The sequence below is a fragment of the Chiloscyllium punctatum genome, chromosome 38 (assembly GCF_047496795.1).
Source record: "Chiloscyllium punctatum isolate Juve2018m chromosome 38, sChiPun1.3, whole genome shotgun sequence".
Lineage (NCBI taxonomy): Eukaryota > Metazoa > Chordata > Chondrichthyes > Orectolobiformes > Hemiscylliidae > Chiloscyllium > Chiloscyllium punctatum.
The window spans coordinates 58,995,671-59,018,464 of NC_092776.1; positions in this window are offsets into that span (position 1 = coordinate 58,995,671).

Sequence of the window (22,794 nt, forward strand, 5' to 3'; positions counted from 1 at the left end):
TGTGTGTCACTGCAATGATTGTGTGTGCATATGTGTGTGTCAGTGCAGTGATTATGTGTGCATATGTGTGTGTGCCAGTGCAGTGATTTTGTGTTCATATGTGTGTGTATCAGTGCAGTGATTGAGTGTGCATATGTGCGTGTCAGTGCAGTGATTGTGTGTGCATATGTGTGTGTGTCAGTGCAGTGATTGTGTGGGCATATGTGTGTGTAACAGTGCAGTAATTGTCTGTGCATATATGTGTGTGTCAATGCAGTGATTGTGCGTGCATATGTGTGTGTGTCAGTGCAGTGATTGTGCGTGTATATGTCTGTGTGTCAGTGCAGTGATTGTGCGTGTATATGTCTGTGTATCAGTGCAGTGATTGTGTGTGTATGTGTGTGTGTGTCAGTGCAGTGATTGTGTGTGCATATGTTTGTGTCATTGCAGTGATTGTGTATGCATATGTTCGTATCAGTGCAGTGATTGAGTGTGCATATGTGTGTGTGTCAGTGCAGTGATTGTGTGTGCATATGTGTGTGTCAGTGCAATGATTGAGTGTGCTTATGTTCGTATCAGTGCAGTGATTGTGTGTGCATATGTGTGTGTGTCAGTGCAGTGATTGTGTGTGTATATATGCCTGAATCAGTGCAGTGATTGTGTGTGCATATCTGTGTGTTAGTGCAGTGATGGTGTGTGCATATGTGTGTGTGTCAGTGCAGTGATTGTGTGTGCATATGTGTGTGTGTCAGTGCAGTGATGGTGTGTGCATATGTGTGTGTGACAATGCAGTGATTGCGTGGGCATATGTGTGTGTATCAGTGCAATGATTGTGTGTGCATATGTGTGTGTGTCAATGCAGTGATTGTGTGTTCATATGTGTGGGTCACAGTGCAGTGATTGTGTGTGCATATGTGTGTGTGTCAATGCAATGATTGTGTGTGCATATGTGTGGGTCACAGTGCAGTGATTGTGTGTTCATATGTGTGGGTCACAGTGCAGTGAATGTGTGTGCATATGTGTGTGTGTCAATGCAGTGATTGTGTGTGCATATGCGTGTGTCAGTGCAGTGATTGTGTCTGTGTATGTGTGTGTATATGTGTGTGTCAGTGCAAATGATTGTGTGTGCATATGTGTGTGTCAGTGCAGTGATTGTGTATGCAAATGTCTGTGTATCAGTGCAGTGATTGTGTGTGCATATGCGTGTGTGTCAATGCAGTGATTGTGTGTGCATATGTGTGTGTATCAGTTAAGTGATTGTGTCTGTATATGTGTGTGTGTCAGTGCAGTGATTGTGCGTGTATATGTATGTATATCAGTAAAGTGATTGTGTGTGTATATGTGTGTGTGTCAGTGCAATGATTGTGTGTGCATATGTGGGTGTGTCAGTGCAGTAATTGAGTGTGCATATGTGCGTGTCAGTGCAGTGATTGTGTGTGCATATGTGTGTGTGTCAGTGCAGTGATTGTGTGGGCATATGTGTGTGTAACAGTGCAGTAATTGTGTGTGCATATATGTGTGTGTCAATGCAGTGATTGTGTGTGCATATGTGTGTTTCAGTGCAGTGATTCTGTGTGCATATGTGTGTCTCTCAGTGCAGTGATTGTGCGTGCATATGTGTGTGTGTCAGTGCAGTGATTGTGTGTGTATATGTCTGTGTATCAGTGCAGTGATTGTGTGTGTATGTGTGTGTGTGTCAGTGCAGTGATTGTGTGTGCATATGTTTGTGTCATTGCAGTGATTGTGTATGCATATGTTCGTATCAGTGCAGTGATTGTGTGTGCATATGAGTGTGTGTCAGTGCAGTGATTGTGTGTGGATATGCCTGAATCAGTGCAGTGATTGTGTGTGCATATCTGTGTGTTAGTGCAGTGATGGTGTGTGCATATGTGTGTGTGTCAGTGCAGTGATTGTGTGGGCATATGTGTGTGTAACAGTGCAGTAATTGTGTGTGCATATATGTGTGTGTCAATGCAGTGATTGTGTGTGCATATGTGTGTTTCAGTGCAGTGATTCTGTGTGCATATGTGTGTCTCTCAGTGCAGTGATTGTGCGTGCATATGTGTGTGTGTCAGTGCAGTGATTGTGTGTGTATATGTCTGTGTATCAGTGCAGTGATTGTGTGTGTATGTGTGTGTGTGTCAGTGCAGTGATTGTGTGTGCATATGTTTGTGTCATTGCAGTGATTGTGTATGCATATGTTCGTATCAGTGCAGTGATTGAGTGTGCATATGTGTGTGTGTCAGTGCAGTGATTGTGTGTGCATATGTGTGTGTCAGTGCAATGATTGAGTGTGCTTATGTTCGTATCAGTGCAGTGATTGTGTGTGCATATGTGTGTGTGTCAGTGCAGTGATTGTGTGTGGATATGCCTGAATCAGTGCAGTGATTGTGTGTGCATATCTGTGTGTTAGTGCAGTGATGGTGTGTGCATATGTGTGTGTGTCAGTGCAGTGATTGTGTGTGCATATGTGTGTGTGTCAGTGCAGTGATGGTGTGTGCATATGTGTGTGTGTCAGTGCAGTGATGGTGTGTGCATATGTGTGTGTGACAATGCAGTGATTGCGTGGGCATATGTGTGTGTATCAGTGCAGTGATTGTGTGTGCATATGTGTGTGTGTCAATGCAGTGATTGTGTGTTCATATGTGTGGGTCACAGTGCAGTGATTGTGTGTGCATATGTGTGTGTGTCAATGCAATGATTGTGTGTGCATATGTGTGGGTCACAGTGCAGTGATTGTGTGTTCATATGTGTGGGTCACAGTGCAGTGAATGTGTGTGCATATGTGTGTGTGTCAATGCAGTGATTGTGTGTGCATATGCGTGTGTCAGTGCAGTGATTGTGTCTGTGTATGTGTGTGTATATGTGTGTGTCAGTGCAAATGATTGTGTGTGCATATGTGTGTGTCAGTGCAGTGATTGTGTATGCAAATGTGTGTGTATCAGTGCAGTGATTGTGTGTGCATATGCGTGTGTGTCAATGCAGTGATTGTGTGTGCATATGTGTGTGTATCAGTTAAGTGATTGTGTCTGTATATGTGTGTGTGTCAGTGCAGTGATTGTGCGTGTATATGTATGTATATCAGTAAAGTGATTGTGTGTGTATATGTGTGTGTGTCAGTGCAATGATTGTGTGTGCATATGTGTGTGTGTCAGTGCAGTGATTGAGTGTGCATATGTGCGTGTCAGTGCAGTGATTGTGTGTGCATATGTGTGTGTATCAGTGCAGTGATTGTGTGTGCATATGCGTGTGTGTCAGTGCAGCGATTGTGTGTGCATATGTGTGTGTGTCAGTGCAGTGATTGTGTGTGTACATGTGTGTGTATCAGTTAAGTGATTCTGTCTGTATATGTGTGTGTGTGTGTCAGTGCAGTGATTGTGTGTGTATATGTATGTATATCAGTAAAGTGATTGTGTGTGTACACGTGTGTGTATCAATTAAGTGATTGTGTGTGTATATGTGTGTGTGTGTCAGTGCAGTGATTGTGTGTGTATATGTATGTATATCAGTAAAGTGATTGTGTGTCTATATGTGTGTGTGTGTCAGTGCAGTGATTGTGTGTGCATATGTGTGTGTGTCAGTGCAAGGATTGAGTGTGCATAAATTGGTGTCAGCACAGTGATTGTGTGTGTAAATGTGTGTGTATCAGTGAAGTGATTTTGTGTGTATATGCGTGTGTGTGTGTCAGTGCAGTGATTGTGTGTGCATATGTATGTGTTTCAGTGCAGTGATTGTGTGTGCATATGTGTGTGTGTCAGTGCAGTGATTGTGTGGGTATATGTGTGTGTGTCAGTGCAGTGATTGTGTGTGTGTGTGTGTGTGTGTCAGTGCAGTGAATGTGTGTGCATATGTGTGTGAATCAATGCAGTGATTGTGTGTGCATATGTGTGCGTGTCAGTGCAATGATTGTGTGTGCATATGTTTGTGTCATTGCAGTGATTGTGTGTGCTTATGTTCGTATCAGTGCAGTGAATGTGTGTGCATATGTGTGTGTGTCAGTGCAGTGATTGTGTGTGGATATGCCTGAATCAGTGCAGTGATTGTGTGTGCATATCTGTGTGTTAGTGCAGTGATGGTGTGTGCATATGTGTGTGTGTCAGTGCAGTGATTGTGTGTGCATATGTGTGTGTGTCAGTGCAGTGATGGTGTGTGCATATGTGTGTGTGTCAGTGCAGTGATGGTGTGTGCATATGTGTGTGTGACAATGCAGTGATTGCGTGGGCATATGTGTGTGTATCAGTGCAGTGATTGTGTGTGCATATGTGTGTGTGTCAATGCAGTGATTGTGTGTTCATATGTGTGGGTCACAGTGCAGTGATTGTGTGTGCATATGTGTGTGTGTCAATGCAATGATTGTGTGTGCATATGTGTGGGTCACAGTGCAGTGATTGTGTGTTCATATGTGTGGGTCACAGTGCAGTGAATGTGTGTGCATATGTGTGTGTGTCAATGCAGTGATTGTGTGTGCATATGCGTGTGTCAGTGCAGTGATTGTGTCTGTGTATGTGTGTGTATATGTGTGTGTCAGTGCAAATGATTGTGTGTGCATATGTGTGTGTCAGTGCAGTGATTGTGTATGCAAATGCGTGTGTATCAGTGCAGTGATTGTGTGTGCATATGCGTGTGTGTCAATGCAGTGATTGTGTGTGCATATGTGTGTGTATCAGTTAAGTGATTGTGTCTGTATATGTGTGTGTGTCAGTGCAGTGATTGTGCGTGTATATGTATGTATATCAGTAAAGTGATTGTGTGTGTATATGTGTGTGTGTCAGTGCAATGAATGTGTGTGCATATGTGGGTGTGTCAGTGCAGTGATTGAGTGTGCATATGTGCGTGTCAGTGCAGTGATTGTGTGTGCATATGTGTGTGTATCAGTGCAGTGATTGTGTGTGCATATGCGTGTGTGTCAGTGCAGCGATTGTGTGTGCATATGTGTGTGTGTCAGTGCAGTGATTGTGTGTGTACATGTGTGTGTATCAGTTAAGTGATTCTGTCTGTATATGTGTGTGTGTGTGTCAGTGCAGTGATTGTGTGTGTATATGTATGTATATCAGTAAAGTGATTGTGTGTGTACACGTGTGTGTATCAATTAAGTGATTGTGTGTGTATATGTGTGTGTGTGTCAGTGCAGTGATTGTGTGTGCATATGTTTGTGTCATTGCAGTGATTGTGTATGCATATGTTCGTATCAGTGCAGTGATTGAGTGTGCATATGTGTGTGTGTCAGTGCCGTGATTGTGTGTGCATATGTGTGTGTCAGTGCAATGATTGAGTGTGCTTATGTTCGTATCAGTGCAGTGATTGTGTGTGCATATGTGTGTGTGTCAGTGCAGTGATTGTGTGTGTATATATGCCTGAATCAGTGCAGTGATTGTGTGTGCATATCTGTGTGTTAGTGCAGTGATGGTGTGTGCATATGTGTGTGTGTCAGTGCAGTGATTGTGTGTGCATATGTGTGTGTGTCAGTGCAGTGATGGTGTGTGCATATGTGTGTGTGACAATGCAGTGATTGCGTGGGCATATGTGTGTGTATCAGTGCAGTGATTGTGTGTGCATATGTGTGTGTGTCAATGCAGTGATTGTGTGTTCATATGTGTGGGTCACAGTGCAGTGATTGTGTGTGCATATGTGTGTGTGTCAATGCAATGATTGTGTGTGCATATGTGTGGGTCACAGTGCAGTGATTGTGTGTTCATATGTGTGGGTCACAGTGCAGTGAATGTGTGTGCATATGTGTGTGTGTCAATGCAGTGATTGTGTGGGCATATGCGTGTGTCAGTGCAGTGATTGTGTCTGTGTATGTGTGTGTATATGTGTGTGTCAGTGCAAATGCTTGTGTGTGCATATGTGTGTGTCAGTGCAGTGATTGTGTATGCAACTGTCTGTGTATCAGTGCAGTGATTGTGTGTGCATATGCGTGTGTGTCAATGCAGTGATTGTGTGTGCATATGTGTGTGTATCAGTTAAGTGATTGTGTCTGTATATGTGTGTGTGTCAGTGCAGTGATTGTGCGTGTATATGTATGTATATCAGTAAAGTGATTGTGTGTGTATATGTGTGTGTGTCAGTGCAATGATTGTGTGTGCATATGTGGGTGTGTCAGTGCAGTGATTGAGTGTGCATATGTGCGTGTCAGTGCAGTGATTGTGTGTGCATATGTGTGTGTGTCAGTGCAGTGATTGTGTGGGCATATGTGTGTGTAACAGTGCAGTAATTGTGTGTGCATATATGTGTGTGTCAATGCAGTGATTGTGTGTGCATATGTGTGTTTCAGTGCAGTGATTCTGTGTGCATATGTGTGTCTCTCAGTGCAGTGATTGTGCGTGCATATGTGTGTGTGTCAGTGCAGTGATTGTGTGTGTATATGTCTGTGTATCAGTGCAGTGATTGTGTGTGTATGTGTGTGTGTGTCAGTGCAGTGATTGTGTGTGCATATGTTTGTGTCATTGCAGTGACTGTGTATGCATATGTTCGTATCAGTGCAGTGATTGTGTGTGCATATGAGTGTGTGTCAGTGCAGTGATTGTGTGTGGATATGCCTGAATCAGTGCAGTGATTGTGTGTGCATATCTGTGTGTTAGTGCAGTGATGGTGTGTGCATATGTGTGTGTGTCAGTGCAGTGATTGTGTGGGCATATGTGTGTGTAACAGTGCAGTAATTGTGTGTGCATATATGTGTGTGTCAATGCAGTGATTGTGTGTGCATATGTGTGTTTCAGTGCAGTGATTCTGTGTGCATATGTGTGTCTCTCAGTGCAGTGATTGTGCGTGCATATGTGTGTGTGTCAGTGCAGTGATTGTGTGTGTATATGTCTGTGTATCAGTGCAGTGATTGTGTGTGTATGTGTGTGTGTGTCAGTGCAGTGATTGTGTGTGCATATGTTTGTGTCATTGCAGTGATTGTGTATGCATATGTTCGTATCAGTGCAGTGATTGAGTGTGCATATGTGTGTGTGTCAGTGCAGTGATTGTGTGTGCATATGTGTGTGTCAGTGCAATGATTGAGTGTGCTTATGTTCGTATCAGTGCAGTGATTGTGTGTGCATATGTGTGTGTGTCAGTGCAGTGATTGTGTGTGGATATGCCTGAATCAGTGCAGTGATTGTGTGTGCATATCTGTGTGTTAGTGCAGTGATGGTGTGTGCATATGTGTGTGTGTCAGTGCAGTGATTGTGTGTGCATATGTGTGTGTGTCAGTGCAGTGATGGTGTGTGCATATCTGTGTGTGTCAGTGCAGTGATGGTGTGTGCATATGTGTGTGTGACAATGCAGTGATTGCGTGGGCATATGTGTGTGTATCAGTGCAGTGATTGTGTGTGCATATGTGTGTGTGTCAATGCAGTGATTGTGTGTTCATATGTGTGGGTCACAGTGCAGTGATTGTGTGTTCATATGTGTGGGTCACAGTGCAGTGAATGTGTGTGCATATGTGTGTGTGTCAATGCAGTGATTGTGTGTGCATATGCGTGTGTCAGTGCAGTGATTGTGTCTGTGTATGTGTGTGTATATGTGTGTGTCAGTGCAAATGATTGTGTGTGCATATGTGTGTGTCAGTGCAGTGATTGTGTATGCAAATGTGTGTGTATCAGTGCAGTGATTGTGTGTGCATATGCGTGTGTGTCAATGCAGTGATTGTGTGTGCATATGTGTGTGTATCAGTTAAGTGATTGTGTCTGTATATGTGTGTGTGTCAGTGCAGTGATTGTGCGTGTATATGTATGTATATCAGTAAAGTGATTGTGTGTGTATATGTGTGTGTGTCAGTGCAATGATTGTGTGTGCATATGTGTGTGTGTCAGTGCAGTGATTGAGTGTGCATATGTGCGTGTCAGTGCAGTGATTGTGTGTGCATATGTGTGTGTATCAGTGCAGTGATTGTGTGTGCATATGCGTGTGTGTCAGTGCAGCGATTGTGTGTGCATATGTGTGTGTGTCAGTGCAGTGATTGTGTGTGTACATGTGTGTGTATCAGTTAAGTGATTCTGTCTGTATATGTGTGTGTGTGTGTCAGTGCAGTGATTGTGTGTGTATATGTATGTATATCAGTAAAGTGATTGTGTGTGTACACGTGTGTGTATCAATTAAGTGATTGTGTGTGTATATGTGTGTGTGTGTCAGTGCAGTGATTGTGTGTGTATATGTATGTATATCAGTAAAGTGATTGTGTGTCTATATGTGTGTGTGTGTCAGTGCAGTGATTGTGTGTGCATATGTGTGTGTGTCAGTGCAAGGATTGAGTGTGCATAAATTGGTGTCAGCACAGTGATTGTGTGTGTAAATGTGTGTGTATCAGTGAAGTGATTTTGTGTGTATATGCGTGTGTGTGTGTCAGTGCAGTGATTGTGTGTGCATATGTATGTGTTTCAGTGCAGTGATTGTGTGTGCATATGTGTGTGTGTCAGTGCAGTGATTGTGTGGGTATATGTGTGTGTGTCAGTGCAGTGATTGTGTGTGTGTGTGTGTGTGTGTCAGTGCAGTGAATGTGTGTGCATATGTGTGTGAATCAATGCAGTGATTGTGTGTGCATATGTGTGCGTGTCAGTGCAATGATTGTGTGTGCATATGTTTGTGTCATTGCAGTGATTGTGTGTGCTTATGTTCGTATCAGTGCAGTGATTGTGTGTGCATATGTGTGTGTGTCAGTGCAGTGATTGTGTGTGGATATGCCTGAATCAGTGCAGTGATTGTGTGTGCATATCTGTGTGTTAGTGCAGTGATGGTGTGTGCATATGTGTGTGTGTCAGTGCAGTGATTGTGTGTGCATATGTGTGTGTGTCAGTGCAGTGATGGTGTGTGCATATGTGTGTGTGTCAGTGCAGTGATGGTGTGTGCATATGTGTGTGTGACAATGCAGTGATTGCGTGGGCATATGTGTGTGTATCAGTGCAGTGATTGTGTGTGCATATGTGTGTGTGTCAATGCAGTGATTGTGTGTTCATATGTGTGGGTCACAGTGCAGTGATTGTGTGTGCATATGTGTGTGTGTCAATGCAATGATTGTGTGTGCATATGTGTGGGTCACAGTGCAGTGATTGTGTGTTCATATGTGTGGGTCACAGTGCAGTGAATGTGTGTGCATATGTGTGTGTGTCAATGCAGTGATTGTGTGTGCATATGCGTGTGTCAGTGCAGTGATTGTGTCTGTGTATGTGTGTGTATATGTGTGTGTCAGTGCAAATGATTGTGTGTGCATATGTGTGTGTATCAGTGCAGTGATTGTGTGTGCATATGCGTGTGTGTCAATGCAGTGATTGTGTGTGTATATGTGTGTGTATCAGTTAAGTGATTGTGTCTGTATATGTGTGTGTGTCAGTGCAGTGATTGTGCGTGTATATGTATGTATATCAGTAAAGTGATTGTGTGTGTATATGTGTGTGTGTCAGTGCAATGATTGTGTGTGCATATGTGTGTGTGTCAGTGCAGTGATTGTGTGTGCATATGTGTGTGTATCAGTGCAGTGATTGTGTGTGCATATGCGTGTGTGTCAGTGCAGCGATTGTGTGTGCATATGTGTGTGTGTCAGTGCAGTGATTGTGTGTGTACATGTGTGTGTATCAGTTAAGTGATTCTGTCTATATATGTGTGTGTGTGTGTCAGTGCAGTGATTGTGTGTGTATATGTATGTATATCAGTAAAGTGATTGTGTGTGTACACGTGTGTGTATCAATTAAGTGATTGTGTGTGTATATGTGTGTGTGTGTCAGTGCAGTGATTGTGTGTGTATATGTATGTATATCAGTAAAGTGATTGTGTGTCTATATGTGTGTGTGTGTCAGTGCAGTGATTGTGTGTGCATATGTGTGTGTGTCAGTGCAAGGATTGAGTGTGCATAAATTGGTGTCAGCACAGTGATTGTGTGTGTAAATGTGTGTGTATCAGTGAAGTGATTTTGTGTGTATATGCGTGTGTGTGTGTCAGTGCAGTGATTGTGTGTGCATATGTATGTGTTTCAGTGCAGTGATTGTGTGTGCATATGTGTGTGTGTCAGTGCAGTGATTGTGTGGGTATATGTGTGTGTGTCAGTGCAGTGATTGTGTGTGTGTGTGTGTGTGTCAGTGCAGTGAATGTGTGTGCATATGTGTGTGAATCAATGCAGTGATTGTGTGTGCATATGTGTGCGTGTCAGTGCAATGATTGTGTGTGCATATGTTTGTGTCATTGCAGTGATTGTGTGTGCTTATGTTCGTATCAGTGCAGTGATTGTGTGTGCATATGTGTGTGTGTCAGTGTAGTGATTGTGTGTGTATATATGCCTGAATCAGTGCAGTGATTGTGTGTGCATATCTGTGTGTTAGTGCCGTGATTGTGTGTGCATATGTGTGTGTATCAGTGCATGATAGTGTGTGCATATGTGTGTGTGTCAGTGCAGTGATTGTGTGTGCACATGTGTGTGTGTCAGTGCAGTGATGGTGTGTGCATATGTGTGTGTGTCAATGCAATGATTGTGTGTGCATATGTGTGGGTCACAGTGCAGTGAATGTGTGTGCATATGTGTGTGTGTCAATGCAGTGATTGTGTGTGCATATGCGTGTGTCAGTGCAGTGATTGTGTCTGTGTATGTGTGTGTATATGTGTGTGTCAGTGCAAATGATTGTGTGTGCATATGTGTGTGTCAGTGCAGTGATTGTGTGTGAAAATGTGTGTGTATCAGTGCAGTATTTGTGTGTGCATATGCGTGTATGTCAATGCAGTGATTGTGTGTGCATATGTGTGTGTATCAGTTAAGTGATTGTGTCTGTATATGTGTGTGTGTCAGTGCAATGATTGTGTGTGCATATGTGTGTGTGTCAGTGCAGTGATTGAGTGTGCTTATGTGCGTGTCAGTGCAGTGATTGTGTGTGCATATGTGTGTGTATCAGTGCAGTGATTGTGTGTGCATATGCGTGTGTGTACATGCAGTGATAGTGTGTGCATATGTGTGTGTGTCAGTGCAGTGATTGTGTGTGCACATGTGTGTGTGTCAGTGCAGTGATGGTGTGTGCATATGTGTGTGTGTCAATGCAATGATTGTGTGTGCATATGTGTGGGTCACAGTGCAGTGAATGTGTGTGCATATGTGTGTGTGTCAATGCAGTGATTGTGTGTGCATATGCGTGTGTCAGTGCAGTGATTGTGTCTGTGTATGTGTGTGTATATGTGTGTGTCAGTGCAAATGATTGTGTGTGCATATGTGTGTGTCAGTGCAGTGATTGTGTGTGCAAATGTGTGTGTATCAGTGCAGTATTTGTGTGTGCATATGCGTATATGTCAATGCAGTGATTGTGTGTGCATATGTGTGTGTATCAGTTAAGTGATTGTGTCTGTATATGTGTGTGTGTCAGTGCAATGATTGTGTGTGCATATGTGTGTGTGTCAGTGCAGTGATTGAGTGTGCATATGTGCGTGTCAGTGCAGTGATTGTGTGTGCATATGTGTGTGTATCAGTGCAGTGATTGTGTGTGCATATGCGTGTGTGTCCATGCAGTGATTGTGTGTGCATATGTGTGTGTGTCAGTGCAGTGATTGTGTGTGTACATGTGTGTGTATCAGTTAAGTGATTGTGTCTGTATATGTGTGTGTGTGTGTCAGTGCAGTGATTGTGTGTGTATATGTATGTATATCAGTAAAGTGATTGTGTGTGTATATGTGTGTGTGTGTCAGTGCAGTGATTGTGTGTGTATATGTATGTATATCAGTAAAGTGATTGTGTGTCTATATGTGTGTGTGTGTCAGTGCAGTGATTGTGTGTGCATATGTGTGTGTGTCAGTGCAAGGATTGAGTGTGCATAAATTGGTGTCAGCACAGTGATTGTGTGTGTAAATGTGTGTGTATCAGTGAAGTGATTTTGTGTGTATATGCGTGTGTGTGTGTCAGTGCAGTGATTGTGTGTGCATATGTATGTGTTTCAGTGCAGTGATTGTGTGTGCATATGTGTGTGTGTCAGTGCAGTGATTGTGTGGGTATATGTGTGTGTGTCAGTGCAGTGATTGTGTGTGTGTGTGTGTGTGTCAGTGCAGTGAATGTGTGTGCATATGTGTGTGAATCAATGCAGTGATTGTGTGTGCATATGTGTGCGTGTCAGTGCAATGATTGTGTGTGCATATGTTTGTGTCATTGCAGTGATTGTGTGTGCTTATGTTCGTATCAGTGCAGTGATTGTGTGTGCATATGTGTGTGTGTCAGTGTAGTGATTGTGTGTGTATATATGCCTGAATCAGTGCAGTGATTGTGTGTGCATATCTGTGTGTTAGTGCCGTGATTGTGTGTGCATATGTGTGTGTATCAGTGCATGATAGTGTGTGCATACGTGTGTGTGTCACTGCAGTGATTATGTGTGCACATGTGTGTGTGTCAGTGCAGTGATGGTGTGTGCATATGTGTGTGTGTCAATGCAGTGATTGTGTGTGCATATGTGTGTGTGTCAGTGCAGTGATTTTCTGTGTACATGTGTGTGTATCAGTTAAGTGATTGTGTCTGTATATGTGTGTGTGTGTGTCAGTGCATTGATTGTGTGTGTATATGCCTGAATCAGTGCAGTGATTGTGTGTGCATATCTGTGTGTTAGTGCAGTGATTCTGTGTGCATATGTGTGTGTATCAGTGCAGTGATAGTGTGTGCATATGTGTGTGTGTCAGTGCAGTGATTGTGTGTGCACATGTGTGTGTGTCAGTGCAGTGATGGTGTGTGCATATGTGTGTGTGTCAATGCAATGATTGTGTGTGCATATGTGTGGGTCACAGTGCAGTGAATGTGTGTGCATATGTGTGTGTGTCAATGCAGTGATTGTGTGTGCATATGCGTGTGTCAGTGCAGTGATTGTGTCTGTGTATGTGTGTGTATATGTGTGTGTCAGTGCAAATGATTGTGTGTGCATATGTGTGTGTCAGTGCAGTGATTGTGTGTGAAAATGTGTGTGTATCAGTGCAGTATTTGTGTGTGCATATGCGTGTATGTCAATGCAGTGATTGTGTGTGCATATGTGTGTGTATCAGTTAAGTGATTGTGTCTGTATATGTGTGTGTGTCAGTGCAATGATTGTGTGTGCATATGTGTGTGTGTCAATGCAGTGATTGAGTGTGCTTATGTGCGTGTCAGTGCAGTGATTGTGTGTGCATATGTGTCTGTATCAGTGCAGTGATTGTGTGTGCATATGCGTGTGTGTACATGCAGTGATAGTGTGTGCATATGTGTGTGTGTCAGTGCAGTGATTGTGTGTGCACATGTGTGTGTGTCAGTGCAGTGATGGTGTGTGCATATGTGTGTGTGTCAATGCAATGATTGTGTGTGCATATGTGTGGGTCACAGTGCAGTGAATGTGTGTGCATATGTGTGTGTGTCAATGCAGTGATTGTGTGTGCATATGCGTGTGTCAGTGCAGTGATTGTGTCTGTGTATGTGTGTGTATATGTGTGTGTCAGTGCAAATGATTGTGTGTGCATATGTGTGTGTCAGTGCAGTGATTGTGAGTGCAAATGTGTGTGTATCAGTGCAGTATTTGTGTGTGCATATGCGTGTATGTCAATGCAGTGATTGTGTGTGCATATGTGTGTGTATCAGTTAAGTGATTGTGTATGTATATGTGTGTGTGTCAGTGCAATGATTGTGTGTGCATATGTGTGTGTGTCAGTGCAGTGATTGAGTGTGCATATGTGCGTGTCAGTGCAGTGATTGTGTGTGCATATGTGTGTGTATCAGTGCAGTGATTGTGTGTGCATATGCGTGTGTGTCCATGCAGTGATTGTGTGTGCATATGTGTGTGTGTCAGTGCAGTGATTGTGTGTGTACATGTGTGTGTATCAGTTAAGTGATTGTGTCTGTATATGTGTGTGTGTGTGTCAGTGCAGTGATTGTGTGTGTATATGTATGTATATCAGTAAAGTGATTGTGTGTGTATATGTGTGTGTGTGTCAGTGCAGTGATTGTGTGTGCATATGGGTGTGTGTCAGTGCAAGGATTGAGTGTGCATAAATTGGTGTCAGCACAGTGATTGTGTGTGTAAATGTGTGTGTATCAGTGAAGTGATTTTGTGTGTATATGCGTGTGTGTGTGTCAGTGCAGTGATTGTGTGTGCATATGTGTGTGTTTCAATGCAGTGATTGCGTGTGCATATGTGTGTGTGTCAATGCAGAGATTGTGTCTGTATATGTGTGTGTGTCAGTGCAGTGATTGTGTGGGTATATGTGTGTGTGTCAGTGAAGTGATTGTGTGTGTACGTGTGTGTGTGTCAGTGCAGTGAATGTGTGTGCATATGTGTGTATCAATGCAGGGATTGTGTGTGTATATATGTGTGTATCAGTGCACTGATTATGTCTGCATATGTGTGTGTGTCAGTGCAGTGATTGTTGGTGTATATGTGTCTGTAACAGTGAAGTGATTGTGTGTGTATATGTGTGTGTGTGTCAGTGCAGTGATTGTGTGTGCATATGTGTGTGTCGGTGCACTGATTGTGTGTGCATATGTGTGTGTGTCAGTGCAGAGATTGTGTGGGCATATGTTTGTGTCAGTGCAGTGATTGTGTGGGTATATGTGTGTGTGTCACTGCAGTGATTGTGTGTGTATGTGTGTGTGTGTCAGTGCAGTGATTGTGTGTGTATATGTGTCTGTAACAGTGAAGTGATTGTTTGTGTATATGTGTGTGTGTCACTGCAATGATTGTGTGTGCATATGTGTGTGTCAGTGCAGTGATTATGTGTGCATATGTGTGTGTGTCAGTGCAGTGATTTTGTGTTCATATGTGTGTGTATCAGTGCAGTGATTGAGTGTGCATATGTGCGTGTCAGTGCAGTGATTGTGTGTGCATATGTGTGTGCGTCAGTGCAGTGATTGTGTGTGCATATGTGTGTGTGTCAGTGCAGTGATTGTGTGGGCATATGTGTGTGTAACAGTGCAGTAATTGTGTGTGCATATATGTGTGTGTCAATGCAGTGATTGTGTGTGCATATGTGTGTTTCAGTGCAGTGATTGTGTGTGCATATGTGTGTCTCTCAGTGCAGTGATTGTGCGTGCATATGTGTGTGTGTCAATGCAGTGATTGTGCGTGTATATGTCTGTGTATCAGTGCAGTGATTGTGTGTGTATGTGTGTGTGTGTCAGTGCAGTGATTGTGTGTGCATATGTTTGTGTCATTGCAGTGATTGTGTATGCATATGTTCGTATCAGTGCAGTGATTGAGTGTGCATATGTGTGTGTGTCAGTGCAGTGATTGTGTGTGCATATGTGTGTGTCAGTGCAATGATTGAGTGTGCTTATGTTCGTATCAGTGCAGTGATTGTGTGTGCATATGTGTGTGTGTCAGTGCAGTGATTGTGTGTGGATATGCCTGAATCAGTGCAGTGATTGTGTGTGCATATCTGTCTGTTAGTGCAGTGATGGTGTGTGCATATGTGTGTGTGTCAGTGCAGTGATTGTGTGTGCATATGTGTGTGTGTCAGTGCAGTGATGGTGTGTGCATATGTGTGTGTGACAATGCAGTGATTGCGTGGGCATATGTGTGTGTATCAGTGCAGTGATTGTGTGTGCATATGTGTGTGTGTCAATGCAGTGATTGTGTGTTCATATGTGTGGGTCACAGTGCAGTGATTGTGTGTGCATATGTGTGTGTGTCAATGCAATGATTGTGTGTGCATATGTGTGGGTCACAGTGCAGTGATTGTGTGTTCATATGTGTGGGTCACAGTGCAGTGAATGTGTGTGCATATGTGTGTGTGTCAATGCAGTGATTGTGTGTGCATATGCGTGTGTCAGTGCAGTGATTGTGTCTGTGTATGTGTGTGTATATGTGTGTGTCAGTGCAAATGATTGTGTGTGCATATGTGTGTGTCAGTGCAGTGATTGTGTATGCAAATGTGTGTGTATCAGTGCAGTGATTGTGTGTGCATATGCGTGTGTGTCAATGCAGTGATTGTGTGTGCATATGTGTGTGTATCAGTTAAGTGATTGTGTCTGTACATGTGTGTGTGTCAGTGCAGTGATTGTGCGTGTATATGTATGTATATAAGTAAAGTGATTGTGTGTGTATATGTGTGTGTGTCAGTGCAATGATTGTGTGTGCATATGTGGGTGTGTCAGTGCAGTGATTGAGTGTGCATATGTGCGTGTCAGTGCAGTGATTGTGTGTGCATATGTGTGTGTGTCAGTGCAGTGATTGTGTGGGCATATGTGTGTGTAACAGTGCAGTAATTGTGTGTGCATATATGTGTGTGTCAATGCAGTGATTGTGTGTGCATATGTGTGTTTCAGTGCAGTGATTCTGTGTGCATATGTGTGTCTCTCAGTGCAGTGATTGTGCGTGCATATGTGTGTGTGTCAGTGCAGTGATTGTGTGTGTATATGTCTGTGTATCAGTGCAGTGATTGTGTGTGTATGTGTGTGTGTGTCAGTGCAGTGATTGTGTGTGCATATGTTTGTGTCATTGCAGTGATTGTGTATGCATATGTTCGTATCAGTGCAGTGATTGAGTGTGCATATGTGTGTGTGTGTCAGTGCAGTGATTGTGTGTGCATATGTGTGTGTCAGTGCAATGATTGAGTGTGCTTATGTTCGTATCAGTGCTGTGATTGTGTGTGCATATGCGTGTGTGTCAATGCAGTGATTGTGTGTGCATATGTGTGTGTATCAGTAAAGTGATTGTGTGTGTATATGTGTGTGTGTCAGTGCAATGATTGTGTGTGCATATGTGTGTGTGTCAGTGCAGTGATTGAGTGTGCATATGTGCGTGTCAGTGCAGTGATTGTGTGTGCATATGTGTGTGTATCAGTGCAGTGATTGTGTGTGCATATGCGTGTGTGTCAGTGCAGCGATTGTGTGTGCATATGTGTGTGCGTCAGTGCAGTGATTGTGTGTGTACATGTGTGTGTATCAGTTAAGTGATTCTGTCTATATATGTCTGTGTGTGTGTCAGTGCAGTGATTGTGTGTGTATATGTATGTATATCAGTAAAGTGATTGTGTGTGTACACGTGTGTGTATCAATTAAGTGATTGTGTGTGTATATGTGTGTGTGTGTCAGTGCAGTGATTGTGTGTGTATATGTATGTATATCAGTAAAGTGATTGTGTGTCTATATGTGTGTGTGTGTCAGTGCAGTGATTGTGTGTGCATATGTGTGTGTGTCAGTGCAAGGATTGAGTGTGCATAAATTGGTGTCAGCACAGTGATTGTGTGTGTAAATGTGTGTGTATCAGTGAAGTGATTTTGTGTGTATATGCGTGTGTGTGTGTCAGTGCAGTGATTGTGTGTGCATATGTATGTGTTTCAGTGCAGTGATTGTGTGTGCATATGTGTGTGTGTCAGTGCAGTGATTGTGTGGGTATATGTGTGTGTGTCAGTGCAGTGATTGTGTGTGTGTGTGTGTGTGTGTGTGTCAGTGCAGTGAATGTGTGTGCATATGTGTGTGAATCAATGCAGTGATTGTGTGTGCATATGTGTGCGTGTCAGTGCAATGATTGTGTGTGCATATGTTTGTGTCATTGCAGTGATTGTGTGTGCTTATGTTCGTATCAGTGCAGTGATTGTGTGTGCCTATGTGTGTGTGTCAGTGTAGTGATTGTGTGTGTATATATGCCTGAATCAGTGCAGTGATTGTGTGTGCATATCTGTGTGTTAGTGCCTTGATTGTGTGTGCATATGTGTGTGTATCAGTGCATGATAGTGTGTGCATACGTGTGTGCGTCACTGCAGTGATTATGTGTGCACATGTGTGTGTGTCAGTGCAGTGATGGTGTGTGCATATGTGTGTGTGTCAATGCAGTGATTGTGTGTGCATATGTGTGTGTGTCAGTGCAGTGATTTTCTGTGTACATGTGTGTGTATCAGTTAAGTGATTGTGTCTGTATATGTGTGTGTGTGTGTCAGTGCATTGATTGTGTGTGTATATGCCTGAATCAGTGCAGTGATTGTGTGTGCATATCTGTGTGTTAGTGCAGTGATTCTGTGTGCATATGTGTGTGTATCAGTGCAGTGATAGTGTGTGCATATGTGTGTGTGTCAGTGCAGTGATTGTGTGTGCACATGTGTGTGTGTCAGTGCAGTGATGGTGTGTGCATATGTGTGTGTGTCAATGCAATGATTGTGTGTGCATATGTGTGGGTCACAGTGCAGTGAATGTGTGTGCATATGTGTGTGTGTCAATGCAGTGATTGTGTGTGCATATGCGTGTGTCAGTGCAGTGATTGTGTCTGTGTATGTGTGTGTATATGTGTGTGTCAGTGCAAATGATTGTGTGTGCATATGTGTGTGTCAGTGCAGTGATTGTGTGTGCAAATGTGTGTGTATCAGTGCAGTATTTGTGTGTGCATATGCGTGTATGTCAATGCAGTGATTGTGTGTGCATATGTGTGTGTATCAGTTAAGTGATTGTGTCTGTATATGTGTGTGTGTCAGTGCAATGATTGTGTGTGCATATGTGTGTGTGTCAGTGCAGTGATTGAGTGTGCTTATGTGCGTGTCAGTGCAGTGATTGTGTGTGTAAATGTGTGTGTATCAGTGAAGTGATTTTGTGTGTATATGCGTGTGTGTGTGTCAGTGCAGTGATTGTGTGTGCATATGTGTGTGTTTCAATGCAGTGATTGCGTGTGCATATGTGTGTGTGTCAATGCAGAGATTGTGTCTGTATATGTGTGTGTGTCAGTGCAGTGATTGTGTGGGTATATGTGTGTGTGTCAGTGAAGTGATTGTGTGTGTACGTGTGTGTGTGTCAGTGCAGTGAATGTGTGTGCATATGTGTGTATCAATGCAGGGATTGTGTGTGTATATATGTGTGTATCAGTGCACTGATTATGTCTGCATATGTGTGTGTGTCAGTGCAGTGATTGTTGGTGTATATGTGTCTGTAACAGTGAAGTGATTGTGTGTGTATATGTGTGTGTGTGTCAGTGCAGTGATTGTGTGTGCATATGTGTGTGTCGGTGCACTGATTGTGTGTGCATATGTGTGTGTGTCAGTGCAGAGATTGTGTGGGCATATGTTTGTGTCAGTGCAGTGATTGTGTGGGTATATGTGTGTGTGTCACTGCAGTGATTGTGTGTGTATGTGTGTGTGTGTCAGTGCAGTGATTGTGTGTGTATATGTGTCTGTAACAGTGAAGTGATTGTTTGTGTATATGTGTGTGTGTCACTGCAATGATTGTGTGTGCATATGTGTGTGTCAGTGCAGTGATTATGTGTGCATATGTGTGTGTGTCAGTGCAGTGATTTTGTGTTCATATGTGTGTGTATCAGTGCAGTGATTGAGTGTGCATATGTGCGTGTCAGTGCAGTGATTGTGTGTGCATATGTGTGTGCGTCAGTGCAGTGATTGTGTGTGCATATGTGTGTGTGTCAGTGCAGTGATTGTGTGGGCATATGTGTGTGTAACAGTGCAGTAATTGTGTGTGCATATATGTGTGTGTCAATGCAGTGATTGTGTGTGCATATGTGTGTTTCAGTGCAGTGATTGTGTGTGCATATGTGTGTCTCTCAGTGCAGTGATTGTGCGTGCATATGTGTGTGTGTCAATGCAGTGATTGTGCGTGTATATGTCTGTGTATCAGTGCAGTGATTGTGTGTGTATGTGTGTGTGTGTCAGTGCAGTGATTGTGTGTGCATATGTTTGTGTCATTGCAGTGATTGTGTATGCATATGTTCGTATCAGTGCAGTGATTGAGTGTGCATATGTGTGTGTGTCAGTGCAGTGATTGTGTGTGCATATGTGTGTGTCAGTGCAATGATTGAGTGTGCTTATGTTCGTATCAGTGCAGTGATTGTGTGTGCATATGTGTGTGTGTCAGTGCAGTGATTGTGTGTGGATATGCCTGAATCAGTGCAGTGATTGTGTGTGCATATCTGTCTGTTAGTGCAGTGATGGTGTGTGCATATGTGTGTGTGTCAGTGCAGTGATTGTGTGTGCATATGTGTGTGTGTCAGTGCAGTGATGGTGTGTGCATATGTGTGTGTGACAATGCAGTGATTGCGTGGGCATATGTGTGTGTATCAGTGCAGTGATTGTGTGTGCATATGTGTGTGTGTCAATGCAGTGATTGTGTGTTCATATGTGTGGGTCACAGTGCAGTGATTGTGTGTGCATATGTGTGTGTGTCAATGCAATGATTGTGTGTGCATATGTGTGGGTCACAGTGCAGTGATTGTGTGTTCATATGTGTGGGTCACAGTGCAGTGAATGTGTGTGCATATGTGTGTGTGTCAATGCAGTGATTGTGTGTGCATATGCGTGTGTCAGTGCAGTGATTGTGTCTGTGTATGTGTGTGTATATGTGTGTGTCAGTGCAAATGATTGTGTGTGCATATGTGTGTGTCAGTGCAGTGATTGTGTATGCAAATGTGTGTGTATCAGTGCAGTGATTGTGTGTGCATATGCGTGTGTGTCAATGCAGTGATTGTGTGTGCATATGTGTGTGTATCAGTTAAGTGATTGTGTCTGTACATGTGTGTGTGTCAGTGCAGTGATTGTGCGTGTATATGTATGTATATAAGTAAAGTGATTGTGTGTGTATATGTGTGTGTGTCAGTGCAATGATTGTGTGTGCATATGTGGGTGTGTCAGTGCAGTGATTGAGTGTGCATATGTGCGTGTCAGTGCAGTGATTGTGTGTGCATATGTGTGTGTGTCAGTGCAGTGATTGTGTGGGCATATGTGTGTGTAACAGTGCAGTAATTGTGTGTGCATATATGTGTGTGTCAATGCAGTGATTGTGTGTGCATATGTGTGTTTCAGTGCAGTGATTCTGTGTGCATATGTGTGTCTCTCAGTGCAGTGATTGTGCGTGCATATGTGTGTGTGTCAGTGCAGTGATTGTGTGTGTATATGTCTGTGTATCAGTGCAGTGATTGTGTGTGTATGTGTGTGTGTGTCAGTGCAGTGATTGTGTGTGCATATGTTTGTGTCATTGCAGTGATTGTGTATGCATATGTTCGTATCAGTGCAGTGATTGAGTGTGCATATGTGTGTGTGTGTCAGTGCAGTGATTGTGTGTGCATATGTGTGTGTCAGTGCAATGATTGAGTGTGCTTATGTTCGTATCAGTGCTGTGATTGTGTGTGCATATGCGTGTGTGTCAATGCAGTGATTGTGTGTGCATATGTGTGTGTATCAGTAAAGTGATTGTGTGTGTATATGTGTGTGTGTCAGTGCAATGATTGTGTGTGCATATGTGTGTGTGTCAGTGCAGTGATTGAGTGTGCATATGTGCGTGTCAGTGCAGTGATTGTGTGTGCATATGTGTGTGTATCAGTGCAGTGATTGTGTGTGCATATGCGTGTGTGTCAGTGCAGCGATTGTGTGTGCATATGTGTGTGCGTCAGTGCAGTGATTGTGTGTGTACATGTGTGTGTATCAGTTAAGTGATTCTGTCTATATATGTCTGTGTGTGTGTCAGTGCAGTGATTGTGTGTGTATATGTATGTATATCAGTAAAGTGATTGTGTGTGTACACGTGTGTGTATCAATTAAGTGATTGTGTGTGTATATGTGTGTGTGTGTCAGTGCAGTGATTGTGTGTGTATATGTATGTATATCAGTAAAGTGATTGTGTGTCTATATGTGTGTGTGTGTCAGTGCAGTGATTGTGTGTGCATATGTGTGTGTGTCAGTGCAAGGATTGAGTGTGCATAAATTGGTGTCAGCACAGTGATTGTGTGTGTAAATGTGTGTGTATCAGTGAAGTGATTTTGTGTGTATATGCGTGTGTGTGTGTCAGTGCAGTGATTGTGTGTGCATATGTATGTGTTTCAGTGCAGTGATTGTGTGTGCATATGTGTGTGTGTCAGTGCAGTGATTGTGTGGGTATATGTGTGTGTGTCAGTGCAGTGATTGTGTGTGTGTGTGTGTGTGTGTGTGTCAGTGCAGTGAATGTGTGTGCATATGTGTGTGAATCAATGCAGTGATTGTGTGTGCATATGTGTGCGTGTCAGTGCAATGATTGTGTGTGCATATGTTTGTGTCATTGCAGTGATTGTGTGTGCTTATGTTCGTATCAGTGCAGTGATTGTGTGTGCCTATGTGTGTGTGTCAGTGTAGTGATTGTGTGTGTATATATGCCTGAATCAGTGCAGTGATTGTGTGTGCATATCTGTGTGTTAGTGCCTTGATTGTGTGTGCATATGTGTGTGTATCAGTGCATGATAGTGTGTGCATACGTGTGTGCGTCACTGCAGTGATTATGTGTGCACATGTGTGTGTGTCAGTGCAGTGATGGTGTGTGCATATGTGTGTGTGTCAATGCAGTGATTGTGTGTGCATATGTGTGTGTGTCAGTGCAGTGATTTTCTGTGTACATGTGTGTGTATCAGTTAAGTGATTGTGTCTGTATATGTGTGTGTGTGTGTCAGTGCATTGATTGTGTGTGTATATGCCTGAATCAGTGCAGTGATTGTGTGTGCATATCTGTGTGTTAGTGCAGTGATTCTGTGTGCATATGTGTGTGTATCAGTGCAGTGATAGTGTGTGCATATGTGTGTGTGTCAGTGCAGTGATTGTGTGTGCACATGTGTGTGTGTCAGTGCAGTGATGGTGTGTGCATATGTGTGTGTGTCAATGCAATGATTGTGTGTGCATATGTGTGGGTCACAGTGCAGTGAATGTGTGTGCATATGTGTGTGTGTCAATGCAGTGATTGTGTGTGCATATGCGTGTGTCAGTGCAGTGATTGTGTCTGTGTATGTGTGTGTATATGTGTGTGTCAGTGCAAATGATTGTGTGTGCATATGTGTGTGTCAGTGCAGTGATTGTGTGTGCAAATGTGTGTGTATCAGTGCAGTATTTGTGTGTGCATATGCGTGTATGTCAATGCAGTGATTGTGTGTGCATATGTGTGTGTATCAGTTAAGTGATTGTGTCTGTATA